Here is a 27,478-nt window from a genome sequence, read left to right on the forward strand (position 1 = left end):
TCGTCAAGACTATAATTTTCAGCGACATTTTGAAAAACATCTGCCGCTGGTAACACTTTGTCAGTATTGATATCCTGAAACATTTCCGGATCAAGCAATGAAAAATCAGAAAGAATAAGTAAGTCAATTTTCTCTGACTGAAGATAAAGAGAGGCGGGATTGGTTATAGCAAATAACTCGTTGAAAACATGTGCTGTAAAAATTGTTTCAAATGACGTTAGTTTTCGTTCTAAAGCTTCTGCGTCTGTGATGGTCTTCTTACTTTTTTTGGTTTTCAATTGGTATATATTTATGCTTTCGTGCGTGCATACATGACTATGGCGCAAGATTTGGGCCCGTGCAACTTTGACCAAAAGTAAACCTGCTTACGTAAATTGCTTCCACATATTTCATACGCTCTACTATGGTCATAAACATGAAATTTAGAAGATTGTAAGGTTGAAGGACGTCAGAACCATGAAAATAATTGAAATTATTTTATCAAACAGATTTAGATTCGGGGACGCGAAGTCTAAGATGACAATCGTATTGCATAATCTGTCGTAAACATCCGGTTGCTTTACTTCCGCTGCTTTTGCGACGTCGTCTAAGTGTTTTTCACGACGTGAAAATTGCTGTTTTCACGTCCTCTCGAAGACGTCTTTGTTTTCTACTTTTTTTCTCATTTTAAAATGTAAGTCTATGGAAATTAATGACTTGTGTGTAATGATAGTTTAGTATTGAAGCAATTCAGCTAAAACTTGTGAGTTTTTACATTCAATTTTACCGAAATAATAAGATGCATAATGTATGCATGTTTTGTTGTTCATGTAAACAATCAACAAGATAAATAATTTCGTTTTTATTTTGTTTTAGATAAATTTTTCTTTATATTTACAATGTCGTCGTTAAATTATAATCCAAACTAGAGAAAGCAGCTTTTAAAAAAGAACACCTACATTTTATTGAAGCGTGTCGTGTTTTGTGCGCTATTTTTATGATGTTTTGTCAATACTTGCGCTATATTTAGTACAATCAACATGAAGCAATCTATAACTCACAATTTATCATTGGAAATCTTATTCAAATGCCATGAGTTAGCAGTACTATGGATAACAAACCAACAATTATTATCTACTAAAGTGTTGTTTTCCTCCATAATCTCTTGAATTATCGGCGACAATAGAAACAAATCCTAAATGACTCACTAAAATCGCATAAACAATGAAGTTCTCTTTTCATAAAAACTCGTCGTCTCCTCATATAATCTAAATCACTCTTCACATAAAAGACGACGGCGTCGTCGGCCCAGACCGCCTCGGTCAACTAGCGTCGTCTTAGTCATCGCGTCCTCAAGTCTAAATCTATCTAATTAGTCAGTTTCACATACATGCTTAACTGTTCTTCAAAGTTTTCTGACGTAGCTTCCGACAACTTTCCGACGAACATAATTTTCCTACAAAGGACAAGCAACACAATGCTAGGCTGGGAGGCATTGCCCTGAACTGCGTAAAAGCACTATTGATAATGTGCATTTAATAAAAATGACACGTGTTTTTAAAATATATACGTTTCAACATCTTATGATGCCATCTTCAGTATTATAAGGAATATTATGTATGTGATGAATATATATAAGAGTGTGATACAACTTTCCTTTTTCTTGGAAGAAATTAAAGCAAATATCAGTTAAGTTGAAATCTTTAATAGCTCTTGAAATCGATTTTTAAGGCCCTTTAAGATTTTTTCTTTTAAAACTTTATGAATATTTGAGACTTAATGGCTTCATTTACATGGAAATGTTTGCATTAATCTAATTCCTCTGCTCTACTGTAGTTGAGAACACTGATACAGAGGATTAACAAGTAAATATGCCGATTTCTATTTGTAGTAGTCCATATCCCTTATGTCTATGCATAATTTGAATATATTTCGTATATATTCTTTTTTCAAATGCAATAAAAGGAAATCAATGCCTTTTGATGCACTTTATAACATAGAAAAAAACTTGCCAAGAAAAAAATTGCTAAACTACAGAGAAATTGAGGAGAATTTATTCCCTTTTTTGCTTACATGCTAAAATAATGTAATTTATATTCATGATAAATAAATTTGTTTCAGCATAAGTGAAACAGGTGGGAAAATGTTGGGAATTTTGTCACCATTTTATGTGATATAACTATGAGTTTTTAAAGCACCGTTTTTACAACTATAATTATTTTGTTAGATCAAACAAGTTTACTGAAAAATGCAGAATAAAATCAGCGACGTTTACAAGCACGACGAACAGTTTTGATCAATATGTCTCATACCTCTTAAGCGATTTCCATGATGAATTACCATAAATATACTCTTATAAAAACTCCATGCATACGTAACTCTTTCAAAGCTAGCTCCTGCTCTTGCAACTTCTTTTTAGCTGCAAGACTTTTTTTTCGCGAGCCATTAAAAAATTATTGTTTGAGTATTTCCCTTCATTTGAAACACAACTAACGTTATTTTTCGGCAAACTGTCTTCACGCAAACAATTTAACAACAAATTTGTCTCACCCCCAGAATTTGGACGAAAAGCTTTGATAAAAGAGGGAAACCGTTCTTCAAACGGTTTTGTCATCAGGAAAGTCATTACTCCATCTTCAAAATTTTGCTTTTTATGTAAGTTATTTTGTAAATTTTTTGATTTCTCATAATTATCATCTTTTATCTTGGGCTCTCTTATATTTCTATAGAAATTGAGGCTAGAACTGGGATAACGAATCTTTGTTAATTGTAGACAAGTTTTGTCTGGCACACTTGAATTAAGCGTTTTTGATAGAAGTAAATTCTGATGTTGAATTGCATTTGGATCTATAAACAAATGAGAGCGTGCAGGAGTAATACGGAGCCTAGTAGAGTTTTAATTTATCCTTGTGAAATGGTGATAATGTAAAAACGTTCTTTATGATTGGAGAAGGGATTCCATCTTCTGATTCGCTTTTGTAATTTATAAATAGCTCGGAATTTGATAATTTGCGAAAGACTCTTTTTGTAGAATGTTTAGAATGGCAAACTTCAAGATCTTTCCCACGTCACAATATATGTTCTTGGGATTCCCGAGTTTTTGTTGGGACTTTTTGAGATAGTGTGCCTTTTTTTATTTCAACTGGATGACAATGCACAAGCAACTTTTTCTTTTTTAGAAGAAGAAGTGTTCAAAGTTTTGAATGTTTCCTCGATCGCTTTCTTTTATGTATAAGGTCTAAAAATTTAAGTTAGATTAAAAGCCATTCTTCATGCCAATGGTAATCAAACAAAAAACACGTACTCGTCTAAAAGTCAAAATTCTATTTCAGAACATTTAAATTCTTTTTAAAATTGAAAAAATAACACTTATGTAGTTTATATTCCAATATTTATATTTATATAAGAAATTATGTCTAATTCATACAGTCAAATACAAAAATGAACTCAGCTTGTGGGAAATAATGTAGCATAGTCAGCCAGCTAGTTTAAATACACTTTGTAAATATTTTGGTATATAATCACCCCCAAAAATATATACTTCGGAAGAACTGAGTATTTATATCAAATGAGAATTAACTAATTATTGATGTCATAAAACCCTGGGTTAGAGTAAGTGAAGAACAATGGGTGGAAGGAATAAAGCAAATGGTTGCTATAATTTAATGTTGTAGTTTAGTAGTAGTACACTCCTCATGGAGGTCGTTAAGCTAAATTTGTATAGTTTGGTCAAGTGTATACCATACTTCTATTTTTGCAAATTGACATGATTTTAATGATCTGAAAAATACATCAGTTTAGCATGCAAGTCTAAACTTGCATGCTTGTTATCACAGGCCCCTGGCCAAAATTGCTGCATACTGTTTTTATTCAATATTTGTACAAAAATATGGCAGAAATGCTCTATAAAACTGTATTAGTGTATGCATTATTTAAAATGAGCTAGTTTGTTGGAAGGGGATTTGTTAAAACATCATGTCATTTGCCAAGTTAAATAACTAAAGCCTATTTAAAACGTCGAACTTTATATGAGCCGAATACCTATAAGACAACAAACAATGATCAATTTTATCTCATTTTTGTCTCATTTTGCACATTTAAAGTTCGATGTTAAAAACAGGTTTAAGTTTCGTGAAGGTCAACCAACTCATATGCGATTTTAAATGCCAAACATAATTCTGGCAAATTTGATATGTTCACTTAAAACACGAGTAAACGTATCAGATTAAGTTAAAAACTACATTCTATTTCCTCTCACCAGTTACTTTTCATCTGTCCCATTTAGTTTCAATTTTTTCTAATATCATGTTGCACCAAAGTCGAATTCAATGTATTCTCAATAGAAGCTTAGACCATAATTAACACCTTCTAACTTTATCATTATTTCATCTGCGCTTTTGTCATGTGGGCTGTCTTAACTTGAGCACATGATAGGTTCAATGGGGTGGCTAAAGGGTCATTTTAGCATGACCAAAAATTTTCAAAGCTTTTAGTTTGTTTGAAAACTGACGTTTGTAGATAAAGACGCCAAATTATCTATTTTATGCGATTTAATGCCGGGGAAATAATTGCGAATAAATGTGCGAATTAATTGCGAATAAAATATGCGAATTAATGCCCGCGAAATAATTTGCTTAGTTTACATAAATGTATTTTATGAGCATGAGCTATGAGCGTTCAAAGTCCTCTCCAAGTGAATGCTCTAAATTTGGGAGCATGACTTCCATAATAATTTGGAGCTTATCATTGACCTTAACGCGTACGTCACTTGCCTCTACGGAATTCACGCTTAAGTCATGCTCTTCTTTGGCATGAATGTATGACGTTCCTCACGCTGGTCGAAGTTATTCCATATTTATTACTTACATTGTATTGCTACAAAGCGTGAAAGCAAGATTTTCTAATTGTTTCTGTATGGATATTAAGATGCTCAGGCAATTGCATAAATTGGTAAAGAGCGTTCGTCATGAAGATATTGCTGTGGCAAAGCTCTTTACAAACGACTATGACGAGCGCATATGAATAGCCAGTATTTCGTCATCTAAATGGAAGACAGAATACTTGAAGCTTCTAATCAGAAAGAACTACATAGGAGCTTTGAAGCTACAGATTGATTGTGTGGCATTAAGATAGAGAATCGTTGATTTTATTGGCCATGTCGTTTCTCTTAATGTGGTAATTCGATGCAAATATTTGTCATAAAACTCTTTGTAATTTAAATATTTATCACCAATTTATAACTCTGACAAAATTTGCATGTTTTCACTGCATTTTACGCAAAACATTTGCGTGGAATAAAACTAAACTGTTTATATTTGCGTCATTGTTATGTTAATACGTTTACAATGTATATTTCGTTGTATCTGTTGAACATATTCTTCAAGATTTCACCAATTAAACAAATAGGCATAGTTACTTATGTTTCTCCTGATGTCCAAAATTATATATTCCAATGTCTATATCTGTAGACTCTGTAATTCAAGACTTATACTTCTGTGAAAGCTCATGAGACATTCATTGTTAAAAAAAATATGCTTGATTGTAAAAAATCCCAGCTAATAATGCTATAGCAAATAACATATATTTCAACAAAATTTGTTCATATTATATTTGGCTGGTACATTCAAAATTTCCCAATCTTCCCATTATCAGCACCAGGCAGTATGACCTAACGCTTCAATGTAACTTGGCTACGCCACTCGATAGGGTTGACATGTGTTCTACACCACTATAGTCTAACCCATTAGGCGGGCAGCTCACAACAAACGGCATCATTCGCGAGCTGCATGATTTGCAATATAACGAGCTGCATGATATTGTATTTGTAAATATTTTGATTAACATATCTGAACCAAAGATACTTTTTTATTAGGGGGTATTAAGACTGGCAGCTGAGACCATAGGAAAACTCCATGAGTCTCCATCCCTTAGCATTTACCGTTGCTATGAGCCAGGAGCAAAGAAAAAAATACGCATGCAACAAATAAATATCATTTTGCTGTCATGTTTGCATATTGAGGATATATTAGGTCATCATCATCATCATATCTTTTCGCGCCAGGGCGATCCAAACTCGGGCTGGAAGTTTGGAAGTGTTGCGCGTGTTGTAGCAATCAGTCGAAATCAGGGACGGCACGTGAAGCCTTGCTACTTGTCCTATATATTAGGTCAAACCTTAGTTGTCTTTCGATAACGAAACATCTTGTGTTTAGTTACATAATATCCGCATTTTGTTGAAAATAATATATATGTCAATTTGTTGATGACCATTACATGTGTTCATATATTTCACATTGTATTCAAAATATTGAAAGGCCGACAAAATCCTTTCTTTAGTTTTTTCAGAATTATCGTAATTAACATTAATTTCTGTGTGAGTTGAGAATGGGTGCAATTACTTTTTGGAATCTTTTAAATCATGGCAATTGGAAACAGTCGTGGAATTGAAGAAACAATTGTAAGTGCAGAAATTATACATTCTCATCTGTTGTGCGCATGCTTCCTTTAAATACAGCCACTAAATTCACTCTAAAATATCATTTCACCATTTCTAACAAATCTGCTAAAATAAGATGAAAAACACCTTTGAACATTTTTCTTTGTAAAGTTGACTACTTTTGGAAGATAATGCTCTTATTGAAGTTTTCAATGCATACAACACTTATTACTTATATTTGTGCATGTACAAGGAAAAGACGGTATTTTTGCAGGAAACTGTCGTTTTATTTCATTGAAATAAAATCGCAAATCCAAATTGTGATATAGCTGTGGCATTTCTGTTCACACTTACCTCCATAAATGACTTCTGTCAACAAGTATATAAGATTCTGCTAGTCTACTGTGTAGGCGACGCTTAAATACAGAATCAAATTTAGCAAAACAATCGAGAACTCTCCATGATTACCTTTGTTCAAGCTACCTTCGGACTCATCGTGACCTCTAAATGGCAACTCTTGCTTTGACAAATACAGCACTGCCTTAGTAACACTTTTTAAAATTTCCAGATTTTTGTTACCTCCTCATTGTGACGCTGAATATTATTTCTTCTCGCGAGGGACATAAGACAATCAATTCGATCACTAGCTCCATACATTTTCCATGTCTTAAAAGCAGTTAAATGCGATTTAGATTTTTCAACTTCTTAGCATCAGACATAATACTCCGCATATCGTTGTAGCCATTCTTAATCCATGATGGCGATGTTTCCAGGGAAAACATTAGACATGGCCAACAAAACACTTTCTGCAAGATTGTACTGCCACACAGCCAGTCCTTAGCCTCATACCAATCTCTCTGAAATGCTCGTCGCTTATTTTGGATTGTTAAATCAGGAGTAGGCCGTTCATGGACGATAACATTTTGTTCAACGGACGAACGAGCAAAGAAAGGTTTAGCTAATAAGCTATTTGCTAAATCAACATCAGTTGAGCAAATTGCAGTCGCACTTGAAGCCATTTTGTCATTTACAAATGAAAAATAGCAATTTGAGAGCAAACACAATAGAAAATTAATACCGACAATGATCTCGTAATTTACCTGTTTGTAAATGTAGATCGTCTAGGCTGGTATAGTCCTGAGAAGGACTGTTTTTGTTGTTGTTGACTGACGTTTCGACGACCTTTAGACTCTGAAGATGACTACCGCTAAGGTTTTCGAAACGTCAGTCAACAACAACAAAAACAGTCATTCTCAGGACTATACCAACCTGGACGATCTACATTTACAAACATGTAACGATACTCCCGGGCTCAAACCATTTACTTGATCTCGTAACTTGATAATCACTAACCGATGTACTCGTATTAAAAGGTCGAATAATCATAACCTCCGCCAATTTAAAATAGCGGGAGTTCGACTAAAAAAACAGGAGATTTGAGCATGCGCCAAGTTCCTTAGCCAACCAGAATTCAAAACTTCTTATATAGAATTGTATTGTATGTTCCGCCCTCGGAAGATAGGCGGAATACGTGGAGAAATCGCGCGAGAATGCATTGAAATGTGCGAGAAAAGGCAATTGCTAGGTTACAAGATAAGTCTTGAGAGTTTGCGGTATTTGATTATGAACCACCGAATAAAAGCGTGAAAATGAACGAATAAAACATAATATTGCAAATTGTCTGTGAAATAATATTTATCTCATCTTCAAATAGAATATTTATTATTTTTTGGGAAATTTCTACTCCTGCCGGGCAGGAGTAGCGGGACCAACTACGCCACTGTTTATTTAGAAAATCAAAGCAGAAGCAGTTGTAACTATAAAGTTTCTGTGAAAACTTTGTTGGATAATACATTTGTCACATATAGGTTAAAAATTTTTCTCCTGGTCTTTGCATTTAAAAATAGTTTTTGAAGTTCCCTCAGTGCAACAAACGAAACTTGTTGTCGATTGATGGAGATACATGCAAGGTTGGACAATTGATCTTCCTCATTGTGCTATGCGCAAATAGGTTTTTTTGACACGTTTTAAACAGCTAAATGACCCTTTGTCGTGCGCAGAAGAAACAGGCAATGTTAAAATAAGTCTTAACAGTGTTGTGATGTTTTCAAATTGAACTGCTAATTTCTTCTGCATCAAAAAAAGACAACAGATTTCCTACATCCATTGACTTCTATAAGACCTCGAGGGGAAACGTCAACAATATTACTATAAATTATTAGCGTGCGGCCGCGTGGTCAAAAACATGGCGGATTTTGGTTGTCAAAGTCAGCGGAAAGACGCGGGCTCATAAATTACTTTTTTTCGCCCACCCGGATTTGACAACCACAATTGCGATTATATAAAATATCAATGCCAAGCACAAAAACTTTTAGAATTTTTATTTTTAAAACATGCTGCAAACTTGTTTGGTATACGGATGCTGAAGTATTGCCAGAAAAGGAAACATTTCATGACACCGGTAAGCAACGTAAGATTGTTTACCATTTAAAGTGTTCAGTGTTTTGTTTTAAGTCAATACTTGAAGTGTGATGGTATATATTTTGTGAATGTTTTTACTCCTAAGTTATAATTTAAGTTATGTATATCCAGTCTTATTTGTTCTTTACTTAATCGCTTGCTGGACGAGGCAAAGCAACCAATTCTTATCGAGATATGCATGTCTTAAAACTCCTTGTTTCAACTGACTTTACCTCCAAGAAATGGAGGATTTTTTCATATTTTTCTGAAAATATGAAGCAAATTCTCAAGAAAAGAGCTGTATTGAAATCAAATGCAGTGCAGGATTAATTAATGAACTCTTTGGTACATGTCGTACAATAAAAAATACCTGTCTTAAACAGCTAGCCTGAACAATTTGACAGATTATGGACAATCATGATGATAGTGTGTAAAAGTTTGCTTTATGCTAACAGTTTTAATTGCCATCTGGTGTTTCTGTAAATGAATTGTTTGTTATAGTAAACAGGTTAGTACATCAAAATCAAGATAAAAACTACTTTGTTCAATAATGTGCCAAATTATGCTCCTACCTTGAAATTTTTGCTCAAGAAAAGCTTATAATGACATGCATGAAACATTAAATATAGTATTGCATCATCTGACAAAATCCATACGTTTTTCAATTCCAGGTGATTAAAAATTCACATAAGATGCATTGGTTGCAATGAAGTTGAATGTGGAAGAAGCAAAAATTGATGGCAAAGAACTCTTTACGTCTTATGAAGAATTACAATATTATTTTAAAGTATAAGAATAGCAAGCTAGTAAAAGAAGTGACATCTGTCTTCAACATGAGACTTTTCCAATTATGTATAGTTTCTTTGTACAAAATACTATTATAGAAAACTTGATTTTTAAGTCATTAACTGATATTTTTATTAAAAGACAAAAAGAAAAATTCAAAGGCATAATGTAAAATTCAAAAGTTTGTCAAGTTATTTGAGCCTAGAAAAAATTAGTATAGTTACTAGTAATTTGTAAGGACACAAGAGAAAAGTAGTGCAAGAAGGTTAGCATTTTTGAGAATTAATATGTTCTTCTTGACATACATTACACAAGGCCATAATATCATAAATAATGACTGTACAATAACAATTATACAACATGCTAATAATCTTCACCCAGATTATAATTATTTAAACAGGTTTGCCGTCATGCAGCAATAAGAAAAGTGCTCTGTCAGAGAAACCAATGCACTTTAATTTAAGAAATTGTATTTTCAATGGGAAATTAATGTACTTTTGTTCAGTAGTAGATCCATGGTTGTCAATGACAATCTAGTTTTTAATATCTTGGCTCAAAACAGAACCAGCAACATGATTATAGAATTTCTGAATTTCGTTCTTTTGTTTCCTAGTTCCAGATATTGTCTTCAAAAGTTCTCTGTAGATTTATCAGAATATTATAATACCTTATAAGACACCCAGAATCAATCCTACCAAAAAAACTCAAAAAATTACATACCTACTTATAATATATTTCCAGTCGACTTAAGTCGTAGGGGTAAGCTAACTTTTTCTAACTCTTTTTGGACAATTTAAGTAAGATTTACCCATCTATTCAAGAAAGACAGTTGCACCAAGCTGTTCCCAAACAGTCAAAAACAAGTATTGCGCATGGGATTATGCATTAAAGCTTAACAACACATTGACAGTGTAAAGAATGCCGTTTGATATTTATTTCTAATATAGCTAAAGCATTACTTGACAAAATATACGTTATTTTACCATAAATTTTCCTCATTTAAATGTGTGTGTCTATTTCACAAAAACCTGAAGCATTATTTTCAATATTTTATGCTTACGGTATCGTGGTTGTTTTCGCTGGTTGTCAATATATGCAGTAACAGATATTCGGATTCGGGAGGGAGCGAATGCTAAAAATTTTTCTCAAAGTGGAAGTTTTTGACAACCAAAATCCGCCATTACCGCCATGTTTTTGACCACGAGGTCCAGGCCCCTTTTCCACTCCAGGTCTGTTGGTGTTTATTTAAAGTAGCATTCGTATTAAATATGCTAGCTGCTGACCATATACCAAATATGGTGATATGAACAAAAGTGCTATATACGTTTTTCTAGTGAGGTTGATTATTGTTGAGCTATCTTATGTAAAACTCGTATTTTCTTAAATAAAATAAATCGTTCTAAACCATTCGCGATCCACCGACATATTCAACAGGTTATGGGCCCAGGCAGCGTTAGCGAAGTTTGTTAAATAAAGAATAAGTTGGTATAATTTCTTCGAGTAACAAAATGGCGGGCGAATGGAAAACGGCAACAATAGTTCCTTTAAATGGATCACATTATGTAACCTGGAAAGTTCAGTGTCGAATGGCTTTGATAAAGGATGGGCTTTGGAGTATTGTCTCCGATGAAGAAACGTTTCCTGATGACGAAGAATCAGAAGCATATGCGAAATTTATGAGTCGAAGAGACAAAGCTCTTGCGATCATTGCTCTTTCGATTGGCCCATCACTTTTATATCTGCTAGGAGATCCAAATCATCCTGTGGCTGTTTGGAAGAAGCTATCTGATCAATTCCAAAAACGTAATTGGGCGAACAAGCTTGCCTTGAGGCGACAATTGAATAATCTGACGCTGAACGATGGAAATTTGTTGTCATGTCATATTAAAGAAATGACGGAGATATTCAATGAGTTAGCAGTTATTGGAGCGCCGATGGACGATGAAGACAAAGTTGTTACATTACTTGCAAGTCTTCCAGAGAGCTACAATGTGCTTGTAACAGCACTAGAAGCAAGCAATGAAGTACCTGCAATGGAAGTTGTTCTTGAACGATTGCTGCACGAAGAGAGAAAGGAAAATGATAGAGATAAGCAGTCTAACACTTCCGAGAAAGTTATGATGATGTCAAAGGGAGGACAATAAACCACTAGAAAAGAAGAAAGCGCCAAAATGTTATCACTGGGGAAAGATTGGTCATATTCGACGATTTTGTAAGGATTATTCCAAGGAAAAGGAAAAAAAAGAATGCATGACAAACAAGGCAATCAGAAAACTTAAAAAGGTAAATCTTGTCAAACTGAGAGTTTAGGTCTTGTTGTGCAAAGTCTTGCTGTTGGGAAGGGAATATTCCTGGTGGGACATGGATTGTCGACTCAGGGGCTACCAGTCACATGTGCAATAACAAGCATCTATTAGAAGACTTTCAAAGTATAGAAGATCATGTGAATGTAATCCTTGGAGATGGAAAAATCCTAAGTGGAATCGGAATTGGTACTGTAACCTTAAACACAAATCTTCAAAATGGAAAGGTACAAGAATGTAAATTGCGTAATGCACTGTATGTATCACAACTCAGCTACAACTTGATAAGTGTTGCAAAAGTCACTGATGCGGAAATGCTATCAATTTTGATCATACGACATGTAAGATTTTTCGCAAAGATGGAACAGTGATTGGTATTGCAAAGAAAGCTGGAAGTTTGTTTGTATCGGATTGCGAGTGCAAGTTTGAACACGTAAAAGTCATGAATGAAGAAATTGGAACATCTCATGAGATGCTGTGGCATCGACGTCTTGGTCATCTTGGAGGTCACAGATTGAGACAAATGGTGAATGAAAATTTAGTGAAACGACTAAATTTTGACATCAAGAAGAATCTAGAATTCTGTAATGAATGTGCAAAAGGAAAGCTTCATCGTAATTCGTTTCCTCGTGGTAAAGCAAACAGAGCATCTGATCCTCTTGCTCTAGTGCATAGTGACGTCTGTGGGAAATTAAATGTAAAATCCTATGGTGGTGCAGAATATTTCTTGATGTTTACTGATGATAAAACTCGATATGTTTGGATTTATCCTTTGAAACAGAAAATTGAAGTATTCAGCAAGTTTCAGGAATGGAAAACATCAGTGAGATGTTTGATAAACACAAATATCAGTCAGCAATTGGTTGTTTACTCTATTTATCTTCGGCTACACGTCCTGATATAACGTTTGCAGTAAACAACGTCGCAAAATTCAGATCCAATTCTACACAAGAGCATTGGACAGCAGTAAAGAGAATTTTCCGATATCTGAAAGGAACATTCGATTATGGCTTACACTACACACCCGAAACAAGTTTGGACTGCGTTGGATTTTCTGACGCAGATTGGGGTGGAGATATTAACGATAGAAAATCAACGTTCCGATATATTTTTCTAATGAACGGTGCTGCTGTCAGTTGGAAAAGGAAGAAACAAAGCTGTGTAGCATTGTCCACTGCAGAAGCTGAATATATAGCGTTGGGATCAGCTGTTCAAGAAGCATCTTGGATTCGTCAATTACTTAAAGATCTCAATGTTGATATGAAAGATCCTTTGAAAATCTACGAAGATAATCAATCAGCTATCTCCATGGGGAAGAGTCCTCAATTTCATGGAAGATCAACACATATTGAAATAAAGTATCATTTTCTTCGAGACCATATAGAAAAGAAATCCGTGAACATTCAATATTGTGCTACAAATGAGATGTTAGCTGATTTGTTGACAAAAGGAATAAGGAAGGAACAGTTTGAAAAACTACGACAAAAGATTGGAGTCGTATCAGAAGAACAATTAGATATTTAACTGCACATGAGGAGTGTTGGTGTTTATTTAAAGTAGCATTTGTATTAAATATACTAACCGCTGACCATATACCAAATATGGTGATATGAACAAAACGTGCTATATACGTTTTTCTAGTGAGGTTGATTATTGTTGAGCTATCTAATGTAAAACTCGTATTTTCTTAAATAAATAAATCGTTCTAAACCATTCGCGATCAACCGACATATTCAACAAGGTCTTATAGAACTCAATGCCTACATCACGTGGAACTGCCTCGTTGTCGTCAAACTCCTATGAATTAAGAAGGACGTCTTCCTTGTTAGAAAGATTTTCAGTGTAAAACCGGCATAGTGTTTGATGATTGGTTAAACATGTCTTTGATGGTATATCCTCCTTATTCTCAAGAATTTTGCCAGGGGCAAGGCAATTCAAAGCCTTGAATACACCAACAGTTTGGTCGCAGAAATGCGTATGAAGGTCGGTAAAAATGGCATCCAACACAGCGTAGTACACATCGATTTTGAATTTTTCCTTGGTATGGACAGTAAGTTCAACGTAATTTGAAGTGCCTTCTCTCTCTCTTCCAAAGAAAGTGCTGTTGTTGCAGCGCGTCAATCGTTTTTCTTTTCAGCAATTGCCACTCAAAGGACTTCCAGTGAGCAAGGCTAACATTGTGCAAAATTTAATTTTCATGAGCAGCAATTTTTTCCAATCCCTTCCTGTAGTTACCCCAATTTCAGTCCAGTTTTTTTTATAATCCTCGTGTAAGCGATTAGGAAATAACTAACAACAAAAGCAGAACATCGCTTTAACTTTGATGGAGTAAGAACTCTGCTATTTTATACCATGACGTTTGAAAAGAGCGACCAGACTCATCTTTTGGAAAAACCAAATTTGTTGGTTGGCATGGCCCATGTGTGATAATTTTTGCACGTACCTGAGCATTTAAGCCTATATCGGGAAAGTTTGCTGGATCTGCCGGATATTCTCCTAGAGAAGAAAGCCAAACAAGATTAACTTCTTCTTCTTGATTTTTGTCTACCATATCATGCTCAATGTCTTTGGTTTGCTGTTCTGTCGCGTTCTCCTGTACGACCGTTTTCATTTTCATTGATGTTTATTTCAGCTACTTCGATTTCAAAAATCTGCCTGCTTTTGCTATTGCTTCCTGAAGATGGTGGTTTCTGACATTCGTCTGTAGAGATTAAACGCAATGATTCAGATGAATCTTTATCAATAATTACTAATGAACTTATCCCTTCATGGTCTGGACCATGGCAGGCAACAGCAGTAGAACTGTTTTTATGGGAAAACATAAACGGGTTTTCAGGCGCCCAAACTACTTTGTAGGGTATATGTCAATGAGCAACCAGCATGTCACTGTGGTATTTTTTGTTGTATTTTTTACGATAATCACTATTAAAAGTCATTTAACAAACCGAACACTCCACTTTCATTCGCTTGAATTTCTTTTCACGGCCAGACATGCTAAATTAATATATAAGAAATTTAGCAAAAATGATCACATTTATTGCTAGTTTTTGTTACTATAGAGTTGGTGTTACACAGATTTATATTTTAGTTACATTAAAAAAGACATCAAATATTCAAAGCTATCTCATTAAACATGTACTCAGTTTACTCACTTTAGGAACAGTATTCGTCCTAACGGTCCTGTCAGGCTTTCCTTTTAGACTTGTGAAATTTTAGCGTTGTATTTTTCTTCAATGTTATCTTCAAGCATGAGTCTGGAACTCTTTTACGTTTTAATGAGTTATATTTATCACTCTGTTTAGTCTGCAGCACAGATACCAGGCAGCCGGAAATGCTAATCAAACTCCAAATACCTCTCCCCGGCAGTCTAAAGTAATACAATTTGCTAATGTAGTATTCAAGCCAGTGAAGTCGAGCGGAAAATAAACTGTGTCTCATGAGGCATTGGCGTGCTCGAATCTCGGTCGTACTGAAACTTTATTGTGTGATAGGTGAATTTTCTTTCCAATATCAATTTAGTCTTTTGTGTTTTTTAATGAAAGCAATAGAAAGACAATCTATGATATGTCCAAACTGTGAGGGTGAAAGAGGGTGAAAAATTTATGGATGAATTGTAAGTGCTTGGCAAATACGATCTCGCGAGCGACATTTCAGTCATTGATATTAAAAAGCAAACCAATTTTGTTTTGAAATTTCTCAGCAGAAATTTACATCCAAAATCGTAAGTAAAGGACAACTGAAGTGTCTTCATGGATGTAATAACTCAAAGTCAATTTATGGGAGTATGTGATGCGACTTATGTCAATGTGGCGTATGGTTAGAAGATTGATGCTTCTAAATGTGTTTTTGCCGAAGGATTTTTTGCTATGATTTCTTTGGTGCTTGGGGAATCGTGGCCGTAATATGGCAGCGAAATCCTGCATTCTTTCAAACATATTTCATTGGAAAAAAATCTGTAGCCACAAGGTGCCATACTATTATTTACTTGGTCATAAACAAATGTTTGGGGCTTTTCAGTTTATGATCATTGATCATTCAATCATTGGACAGTTATACTACACACTGTTTAAGATTTGAGAACACTAACATTGATTACATGAGAAGCTGTTTACTATAACCTGTGATTATGAGTCTTTCTGATCCATGAAGCTTTTTATTTTGACAAATTGACTGGAATGGTATTAAACCTGTGTATTTTACATGCATGAAATGTTGTCCCATGTCACATATTTTCCACTTTTTTAACTGAACACCTCATGAAAAGATGTCAAGGTGTGTTCATCTACGGCTCATACCAGATTTTTTTTACAAAAATTCCTAAGGGATGTAGATGAAAGAAAAACATTTTCCATAAAGTAAAGATGTGTTCCTAGCTATGCAGATAAGCCTTGAAATTTGGCAAAGCAGCAAAGTATTTTTTATGATCACTAGGTAATTTTTTTGATGATTATTAGAATTTTCAAACTAAATTATCTCAGATTTACATTTCAACCATTTTTTATTATATGAAAAGATATTTATCATAACCAGTAAGCATGACACATAAAACAAGTTTAACATTCATGCAATTATATCATTAAAGGTATGTTGGTTATATTCTGTTTATATTGGCAAATACAATGCTGCTGGTAATTGCTATATAGCATGGCAGAAAAAATTTTTGAATTTTTTCTCAAAAGGTGAATTTCCTAGAACTTTAAGTGGAAATGGGTTAAGGGTTACAAAAAGTTGCATGGTTTGAAGTCTGAGCTATTTTACACCTATGAACTGTCCCTTACTTAACTCATAACATAGAGGTGTGAATATTGGTCTCTATAGGGGTCTATGCCTGACAACTTGGTAGAAATTATTAAAGACTGTACCTGTTTCGAAATAGTATTATTGTAAAGTAAATTTTATGTTCTAAGCATGGTAATGAGCCTTAAAATTTAGCAAAACATTCAAGTATTGTTTAGTTTACAGTTTTTTGAAAAAAAAACGTAAGCAAAATGTGTTGTTTTTAAAAAGCTCAAAATGGCATTTCCAACCCCGAACCCCCTATGTAGGGAACGCCTCCGGCCTTCCATGATTGATTATTAAAAAATCCTAGATCCGCCCCTGGTGAGTGTTGCTCAAAATTTGTTTTTAAATTGCTGAATCACATAAAAACAAATTTTCACTATTACAGTTACGTTTTGGTTGTTGTCTTAAAAGAGCAGTTTCATTCCTAATAGAAACTGGTAAATAATGTTTTATTCTATCACTCAACCTTTCAAAACTTCTTTTTATATAAAAACAACTTTCTCAAAACAACCTTTAGCTCAGCTGATAGCTCTCGTGTACTGTAGGTTTAAAGGCACATTTGTTAAAAGACTTGTTACATCAAAAGAACACATCATTAGGTTTGGAAACAGACAGATTTACTTGGTTCTCAGCTTATTCGTAAAAGTGAAGGAGTCTTTTAAAGCACATGTTAAGAGCCTGTCTAAAACAGGTATAAAATTAACACTGACAATTGTTTGGTTAGTTCACCAAATCCGAGCTCGAATCTTTGGCTCGGTAAATAGTATATCTCAGCCACATATCTGCCGTTATTGAAATACACCCCTTTTAAAGTCAAGCTTATGGAAATATTTTTGAATAAATCTTCTCTAAGCGTCAAGCAATCTTTCATTTATCGAGGGACACACTCCTATATTTTGACATGGTTTCTTCTGAAAGTGAGGTTATTTTTCAAAGAATTTAGCAAAATAATGCTTATTATAGGAATATGTCTCCCCCCTTTCATAAACATTTCATTGACGTCATCGAATAGTGCAAACCAATGTTTCTTCTTTAAAAATAACTCTGATCTATCAGGAGTTTACCTGTTTTTAATATAAAGTTGACGCATTTATTATATAATCTGTGAACTCAATTGACGTAACACAAACATCAACCGAATTTAGCCATACAAAAAGATGTAATTTGTTAAATATCTGTTGATGCTTTGGCTTTGACGTGCCAGCATTACAAAGAGTATTTTTTAACTTTTCATGCGAACTGTTTAATAATTCAACCTAAAACTTGGTTTACTATTCAGGACGATTCATCAAATCATGGAAGCTATTTTCAATATTTTGCATGTTTTTAGCTGATTTTAGCTATGTTTGTGCTCATTGCAGACATGACTGACCGTGCATTGTCGGCATTGCTGTAGTTACAGCTTTATTTTCGTCATATATGGCTCACAAAACTGAAGTGCTCTATATCAAAAAAGTTTTAGCTGTTACGTTCATCGATATGAAGTAAATGTCCTTGGTTTCTTAAACGTATGAAGATAAAGTCATTCTTTATTTATTTAACCCCGAACATCTAAATATCGGCACAAGTACATGAAGTGCTCATGAAGTATGCATTTCTAATTTACCATCTCTTTGTAATGTTCAACATGCTTACTTGATTAAAAAATTTATATGTCTGTAACATAATAACGAAACAATTTATTAAATACAAATTTATTTCATAGATTTTACTTGTAAAGATTCCTTTAAGCTGAGGTTTAACTGTCATTATATTTTATTTTGGTGAGCTTTATTTACATATTCTGAAGTAAACTGTCTAATACAATCAAATGATCTCACTCGCAGACAGAGTGTACAAAAAATTGCAAGAGTCATCGTCAATGCGTTGTGTGACAAAGCATTCCAAAAAGTGAAACACTTTGATAATGTAGATTTTGCACATATAAATTAAGCTTATATTTTTATATTATCTATTTTTAATGAGCTTCATTAACATGGCTTACTGAAAATAACCCATGGTCAGTTTATTCGGAATTTTCGTCTTCTTCAATTGCATAAGCCAACGTTAAAGAAGAGTAGGAATTTTATCTAGAAGAGGCTTATGTTTTTCAAATACACTTGACGAATGTTCTAGATAATGTTCTAAATTTGATTGCAAACCTATGATTGGTCATGTGTAAAGTTTGTTGGCTACGTCCTCCTTTAATGAGGCATGCTCCTTGATGTCAAGGTCATATAAATAATTTTTTAATTTTTTCTCTGGGAGAGTTTCAATCGTTTCGTTGAGATACTTTTTAAACCTACGGTTTATTTACCATTACACTTATATTTTTCAATTTGGTGAGCTGTATATTTACATCGTTTAAGCCAGATATTTTCTTCGCTTAATTTTCTATTGTCCTCACAGGACATACACCCTAAGCCAGAGAGCACAGAAAACAGCATGAGTCATCATCAATAAATGGATTTTGTGACCGAGCAGTAAGCAGAAAAGTTATGAACGAATTGAGCAAAAAACAAAGTAGGTGCCAGTTCTTTCGATAGCATAACTTCCGACATGAGGAAAACGTTGCAAATCTGTCTTGAAAATGCCGTTTTGTAACCTTGCTAAACGTGGACTAAGACTTTGCGTGATCATACTTAAATTAAAGTATACATTTATTCCTAGCTGACTTCAGTGTGCGTCTTTCGGCTCCGTCCGGTACTTGATAATTCAGTTACGGTTGATCTGAAGTGTAAGCTACAAAATTTACTCTTCCTATGGCAGTGTTGCATTTTTGAAGTATTTTGTATGCAAAAAAAATTGGTATTTTCTTAGTTGTAAAATTTCTGTTTTGTTTGAGATTCTACATTGATATGTATATTACATAGATTGGGCATTACCAATATGGTGAGTGCAAAAAATTTGAATCCCGAAGTAGACAGCTATAATAAGATGTGCCGCCATATTAAACAGTCCCACTCACAATAATAATCTTCTATAGTAAAGAACTACAACAGCAATGAATTTTGGAACGCATTGCTCTTATACAACATAATATTCAATGTGAAGCTAGAAGCATTCTCTTGCGATAATACCTCTTAAGCGGTGTTACAAAAATTTTGAAATAAATCCTTTCTTTATAGAACAACTGCTTCCTACACTTAATTTTGTTCAAGGTAATATGTAGCACTTTGGTCAATGCGCCTAAAGAGACTTTTCATAGCAGAAAAAAAAGTAATTTGTTCCATATGGCTGCCTTCCGGCTTCAAATTTAAATAGTGATGCGCGGCCACATAATATACATATCAATGAGATTCTAGATAATAGTTGCACCTACCACATTGAAAAAGTTTACTGAAATAAGAGTAATTCAAGTCACTTGTCACTCATTTTAAACTGTGGTGCAAGTTCATGCTGCAATGTTAGGTAATGTATGAGGTGTTTGGTCGGCACCATTTCTAAACGTTAGAAGTCAAAGCACTTGTCGCAGGTCATTGACTTTCAATATGTGCGTTGTTTGGCAGTAACACAAATGGGGACACTATTAACAGCTTTTGTTAAAATCTAGGTGAAAATTAATCACAACAAATATGTAGAACTAGAAGTCAAGTATTTTACAGCAGGTATGGTATATCGCAGATGCTATGAATTTGTCAATAAAAATCAGCATGTTGGTACATGTTGTTTTATTCTATCACTCATACTTTGAAAACTTCTTTCTACATAGCGAGCATCACACTCACATTTGAACTCATACTATTCATTGCTTGACATTTATGCAGGCAGAGACTCTTTGATGGCGGGTGGTAGAATGTTTTTTTCCGAAAATATGAAGGCATTAACGTTGCAAGGGAAAAACAAAATCTCGTTATTTTTTTTAGTTTCCCGGCCAATGTCATTGAGACCTTTCCTATCCAAGGAGATTTATCTCGTTCATTCATAGTTGATAAGAACAGGAATTTTTCCGGATATCCATTCGAAACAAAAATTTTCCTTAAAGAGTTGAGATCACTCTCAATAAATTGAATTAAAGAACCAATTGTGATTCGTTCTTTTATATCGTGAACAAATAGCAAAATATCGATTACAAGCAAAGTGATGAACGAGTACACATTCATGCTTTTACCTGCTCAACTACATATTTTCAAAAATTTTATATGAATTAATGAGAATAAAGTGAAGTGTAAAGTATGCCTTTCTTAACGTTCAACAGGGAAATATTTTTATTCCAAAGATTTTGTCACTTGTCTGCTTTAATTCCTATGCGATTTCTTAATTCATACGCAATTCAGCCTTTTGTATTTTAAAGTCTGGCGAACTGACATCAAACACTTAGTGATAGTTGGGCCATGCGTCAACGATTTTGTCAATGACTTAAATTTGTCTAACATGTACTCGCTCGTCAACTTTTTGGAGCGGTAGCCTATATTTTGCTGTTTGTTCACGCGATAAAAGAACGCATCACTATTGGTTCTTCCATTGGTTGTATTTGAGCAACTGGCAATCATCGCAAACAGTGAGTTTTTTGCCTTGCGTGTCCAAATATATCAAACATGCTTCATTTACGTGAAAAGTTTGCATGAGCCATAAATCTCAGTAAAATTTATCTGCACACAGTGAGCTATCCCCTGAACTAATGGGGACAATTAACTTTTAGCTCAGCTAATAGCTCTCGTGTTATGTAGGCTTAAAGGCACATTTCTTAAAAGACTTGTTACATCAAAAGAACACATCATTAGGTTTGGAAACAGACAGATTTACTTGGTTCTCAGCTTATTCGTAAAAGTGAAGGAGTCTTTTAAAGCACATGTTAAGAGCCTGTCTAAAACGGGTATAAAATTAACACTGACAATTGTTTGGTTAGTTCACCAAATCCGAGCTCGAATCTTTGCCTCGGTAAATAGTATATCTCAGCCACATATCTGCCGTTATTGAAATACACCCCTTTTAAAGTCAAGCTTATGGAAATATTTTTGAATAAATCTTCTCTAAGCGTCAAGCAATCTTTCATTTATCGAGGGACACACTCCTATATTTTGACATGGTTTCTTCTGAAAGTGAGGTTATTTTTCAAAGAATTTAGCAAAATAATGCTTATTGTAGGAATATGTCTCCCCCCTTTCATAAACATTTCATTGACGTCATCGAATAGTGCAAACCAATGTTTCATCTTTAAAAATAACTCTGATCTATCAGGAGTTTACCGGTTTTTAATATAAAGTTGACGCATTTATTATATAATCTGTGAACTCAATTGACGTAACACAAACATCAACCGAATTTAGCCATACAAAAAGATGTAATTTGTTAAATATCTGTTGATGCTTTGGCTTTGACGTGCCAGCATTACAAAGAGTATTTTTAAACTTTTCATGCGAACTGTTTAATGATTCAACCTAAAACTTGGTTTACTATTCAGGACGATTCATCAAATCATGGAAGCTATTTTCAATATTTTGCATGTTTTTAGCTGATTTTAGCTATGTTTGTGCTCATTGCAGACATGACTGACCATGCATTGTCGGCATTGCTGTAGTTACAGCTTTATTTTCGTCATATATGGCTCACAAAACTGAAGCGCTCTATATCAAAAAAGTTTTAGCTGTTACGTTCATCGATATGAAGTAAATGTCCTTGGTTTCTTGAACGTATGAAGATAAAGTCATTCTTTATTTATTTAACCCCGAACATCTAAATATCGGCACAAGTGCATGAAGTGCTCATGAAGTATGCATTTCTAATTTACCATCTCTTTGTAATGTTCAACATGCTTACTTGATTAAAAAATTTATATGTCTGTAACATAATAACGAAACAATTTATTAAATACAAATTTATTGCATAGATTTTACTTGTAAAGATTCCTTTAAGCTGAGGTTTAACTGTCATTATATTTTATTTTGGTGAGCTTTATTTACATATTCTGAAGTAAACTGTCTAATACAATCAAATGATCTCACTCGCAGACAGAGTGTACAAAAAATTGCAAGAGTCATCGTCAATGCGTTGTGTGACAAAGCATTCCAAAAGTGAAACACTTTGATAATGTAGATTTTGCACATATAAATTAAGCTTATATTTTTATATTATCTATTTTTAATGAGCTTCATTAACATGGCTTACTGAAAATAACCCATGGTCAGTTTATTCGGAATTTTCGTCTCCTTCAATTGCATAAGCCAACGTTAAAGAAGAGTAGGAATTTTATCTAGAAGAGGCTTATGTTTTTCAAATACACTTGACGAATGTTCTAGATAATGTTCTAAATTTGATTGCAAACCTATGATTGGTCATGTGTAAAGTTTGTTGGCTACGTCCTCCTTTAATGAGGCATGCTCCTTGATGTCAAGGTCATATAAATAATTTTTAATTTTTCTCTGGGAGAGTTTCAATCGTTTCGTTGAGATACTTTTTAAACCTACGGTTTATTTACCATTATACTTATATTTTTCATTTTGGTGAGCTGTATATTTACATCGTTTAAGCCAGATATTTTCTTCGCTTAATTTTCTATTGTCCTCACAGGACATACACCCTAAGCCAGAGAGCACAGAAAACAGCATGAGTCATCATCAATAAATGGATTTTGTGACCGAGCAGTAAGCAGAAAAGTTATGAACGAATTGAGCAAAAAACAAAGTAGGTGCCAGTTCTTTCGATAGCAGAACTTCCGACATGAGGAAAACGTTGCAACTCTGTCTTGAAAATGCCGTTTTGTAACCATGCTAAACGTGGACTAAGACTTTGCGTGATCATACTTAAATTAAAGTATACATTTATTCCTAGCTGACTTCAGTGTGCGTCTTTCGGCTCCGTCCGGTACTTGATAATTCAGTTACGGTTGATCTGAAGTGTAAGCTACAAAATTTACTCTTCTTATGGCAGTGTTGCATTTTTGAAGTATTTTGTATGCAAAAAAAATTGGTATTTTCTTAGTTGTAAAATTTCTGTTTTGTTTGAGATTCTACATTGATATGTATAATACATGGATCGGGCATTACCAATATGGTGAGTGCAAAAAATTTGAATCCCGAAGTAGACAGCTATAATAAGATGTGCCGCCATATTAAACAGTCCCACTCACAATAATAATCTATAGTAAAGAACTACAACAGCAATGAATTTTGGAACGCATTGCACTTATACACCCTAAAAAACTTTTAAATCGAAGCTAGAAGCATTCTCTTGCGATAATATCTCTCAAAAGGTGTTACAAAAATTTTGAAATGAATCCTTTTTAATAGTACAACTGCTTCCTACACTTAATCTTGTTCAAGGTAATATGTAGCACTTTGGTCAATGCGCCTAAAGAGATTTTTCATAGCAGAAAATAAAATAATTTGTTCCATATGGCTGCCTTCCGGCGTCAAATTTAAATAGTGATGCGCGACCACATAATATACATATCAATGAGATTCTAGATAATAGTTGGACCTACCACATTGAAAAAGTTTACTGAAATAAGAGTAATTCAAGTCACTTGTCACTCATTTTAAACTATGGTGCAAGTTCATGCTGCAATGTTAAGTAATGTATGAGGTGTTTGGTCGGCACCATTTCTATACATTAGAAGTCAAAGCACTTGTCGCAGGTCATTGACTTTTAACATGTGCATTGTTTGGCAGTAACACAACAGGGACACTATTAACAGCTTTTATTAAAATCTAGGTGAATATTATTCACAAAAAAATATGTAGCACTAGAAGTCAAGTATTTTACAGCAGGTATGGTACACGGCAGATGCTATGAATTTGTCAATAAAAATCAAGACGTGAAATCTGAAGAAATAATCCTTTTTTAAAATTAATTACGTCGAAAACCAAATCAAAGTTGGCAATTTTTGAAGGAGAAGGCTTGTTGAACTAACAGCACAAAAAAAATGTTAGACATTTAACGATGACTCTCAGATACAGCTATGCAGTATGTGCGAGTTATGCAAAGTACTTTAGCCCTAAGCGTCTTCATAGCCGGTTATTATATTCGGTTCTTTCAAGTGATGCTTCTAACACACATAATAAGCTAATGTCATAAGCGTATCTTTATAATAAATGCAAATCATTAAAAGGGACATTATTTTAACATTCATCTAGCATAACTTCCATAATATTTTTTTCTTGAATACTTGATTGAGACGTGTCAGTAGGAGCGTAAATATAATGCTATTAGGAAGAGAAGGCGTAACTATTCATATATTCAGCTTTGCCTGACTGATCTGCTTCGAAAGCACTCATGCATTGGCGCACCATATTGTGTTTTATTCATTTGAATGAGACGAAAATGCTTGAATAAGATACCATTTTGTGTACAAGAAGGTTAATTAAGTTTAATTATGGTAGAGTTCAGTATACATTGTATATGCATTGAAACCACATCAAATGAGACAAAAGCGAATACAAAATTGAATGCGGCACATTTGAAATGCAGCGTAATAAACAGACCTTAAAATTATGCTAATTTATAACAGATTCCTTCACTAAAGTGCTCTATACTAAAAGCTAAATCAAGTCTTCGATTATCATTCATCAGCCAACTGTTGTGAACAGAAGAACAACGATAAAAATAAATAATTATGAAGATAACTTATCTTATCATTGCCGTTGGCTTGCTTTTTACTGTTTCTTACGCAGCCGATCAGCGTGTTTATGATGAAATTTTGAACGGTATTAATAACTGTAAAGCTTATATTTATTGCATGTTTATCCGTTTTTCCAGATCACTTGCTAACTCATGTTCATCATTGAAAAACGAAGGTTGTTTCGTTTAGAATCGGATGACGAAACCAGACCAGTAGAAAACAACGATAAAGAATTAAATGAAAATGATGACGACGATTATGATGATGATGACGATGAAGATGATGAAGATGAACAAGATGAACAGTGAGTAAACTTTTGTTTGGTAAAACTTTAACTCGAAATTTTTTATCGAGATTAAATGTCATACACACAAGGGCCAACCCCAAATCGCGTAATTGTCTTGCAAGAACAAAAACGGGTGGGTATATAGTTTTGAAGATAGAAGTGTTAGGTTTATCTCTGAGTTTCAATTCATACTGTTTACGCCCAGTTTATGGTCTATTTACAAGAACAAATTTCTTTTCTCAAGACAAAAATCAAATTTAAATTTTGTTTTTCGTTTTTTACCGTTGGACGTAGCTCGAAAATTCAATCCAGTTTTGTTTTTTGTTTCTCGCGTTATACTGCATAAACAATATACAGATGAAGAAATATAACACTGCAGTTGTCTTCAGTTTTAAACAGTCTGGGTGGGGGTGGGGAGGAGTAAACATTAAATCAAATTTGTGTGTGAAAAAATAACGAATCAGCAGGAAATCAAAGTATTATTATGCCCGTTTCGGGGGTTATTGACGTCGATTTATTAAGGAATTTCAGTCAAATACAAAGAAACACAGTGCGTAACCTCTGAAAGAGCATTATCCTGGTGTTAGATAATTTTGAACTCGCATTATCGAGCGTGTTTGCCAAACGCATAGCATAAAAGAAAGGGTACTGTTTGCGATACATATCTAGACGTAATGGTTGAACAAGCAGTGCATACGGCATGAAATTTTGATGTTAAAAGTTTCATCCTCAAAAAAGGTTGGAAATCAAATTTAACTGTAGTCTCTCGAATGGATATATGCTCGATGTTTTTTTGAAATTGAAAACTTTGTAATGTTCGCAGGAAGAATTTCTACCAAAAGCGACATGTTCTTATTTATACAGTGTATCAAAAGTGTGTCGAAATCTAATGTGCTATCGCGCATTCGATCTTGCTTTGAACGTTAATATTTTTATGTAGGAAATGAGAGCGCTCTTGAGCTTTCCAATGATTTGCTTTTATTTTATAAAACTAAAAATGTTCGTATACTTAAGGTCACATGTCCAAGCCACAAGTTTTTATGTGCATAATATAATCAGAAATGATCGAGTACTCCTTAAATAAAAATTGTAGGTGAAACTTGCGTTTTTCCATTGTTGGGAATGCTAAATTATTTGTAATGTGTTAATAACATTTGGAATGTAAAAGAAATAATAATGATTAGTGTTTGAGAAAATAATAAGTAAGTACAACGATAACAATTGCCAATAATATATCAACTTAATAAAACAAGTGATATGATATTTAATTAATTATGCATGTAACCCATATTGTTATTGTGTTTTTGGTTGATGTTCATAGGTTCACACTTCCTTTCAAAAACCATAAACTAATTTCTATTTTTTTAAATGTTTCTTACTCCCATATTCGTTCTCGTTCGTTGAAATTGTTACGTACGGTTAAGTGCAGTTTTTTCTTCAATACTTGATGGCAGATGAAATGATAATTAATGTCGACAAGTTTCTTTCCAGTATGATATTTCTGTTTTTTCGACAAACTTTTTGTCTGTTACTTCTTGATTATCCTTTTTTATGATAGTTTAAGTGAAGTTAAATCATGTCGTAAAACTCTTAACCAAATTGCTTTCGACAGGCTTGTGATGCTGCAACTTACTCACCTTCAGAGGACGAAATCGCCAAAATACTTTGCTTTTAGCTTGCCCAACTTAATAATCTAATAGAAATCATGAATAGGCATTTTGAATTTGATATTCGGTTATTTGGATTACATCCCCAATCAGCATCAAAAAATCCACTCAATTTGACTTCAGATTTCGTATTTCTATCAAAATGAATGATAGAAATGAATATCGCCTAGATCTTTTATTTCAAAGCGCTTCTTCCTCCTCTCCTTAGCATTTTTCTTGTTGTTACTTGCAGCAATCATA

General features: G+C 33.9%; 2 long non-coding RNA genes across 2 annotated transcripts; both read right to left on the reverse strand.

Annotated features, from left to right (window-relative positions):
• Positions 1-827: 827 nt before the first annotated feature.
• LOC124457741 lies at positions 828-4,367 on the reverse strand. The gene is made up of 2 exons (XR_006952757.1): positions 4,238-4,367; positions 828-1,435 (listed from the first exon to the last, which is right to left on the reverse strand). It is a non-coding gene; the product is annotated as an uncharacterized LOC124457741 (long non-coding RNA).
• Positions 4,368-7,782: 3,415 nt separating this feature from the next.
• Positions 7,783-27,220, reverse strand: LOC124458008. The gene is made up of 3 exons (XR_006952945.1): positions 27,209-27,220; positions 22,457-22,459; positions 7,783-7,925 (listed from the first exon to the last, which is right to left on the reverse strand). It is a non-coding gene; the product is annotated as an uncharacterized LOC124458008 (long non-coding RNA).
• Between the last annotated feature and the right edge of the window lie 258 nt (positions 27,221-27,478).

The sequence above is a fragment of the Xenia sp. Carnegie-2017 genome, unplaced genomic scaffold (assembly GCF_021976095.1).
Source record: "Xenia sp. Carnegie-2017 unplaced genomic scaffold, XeniaSp_v1 HiC_scaffold_6, whole genome shotgun sequence".
Taxonomy (NCBI): domain Eukaryota; kingdom Metazoa; phylum Cnidaria; class Anthozoa; order Malacalcyonacea; family Xeniidae; genus Xenia; species Xenia sp. Carnegie-2017.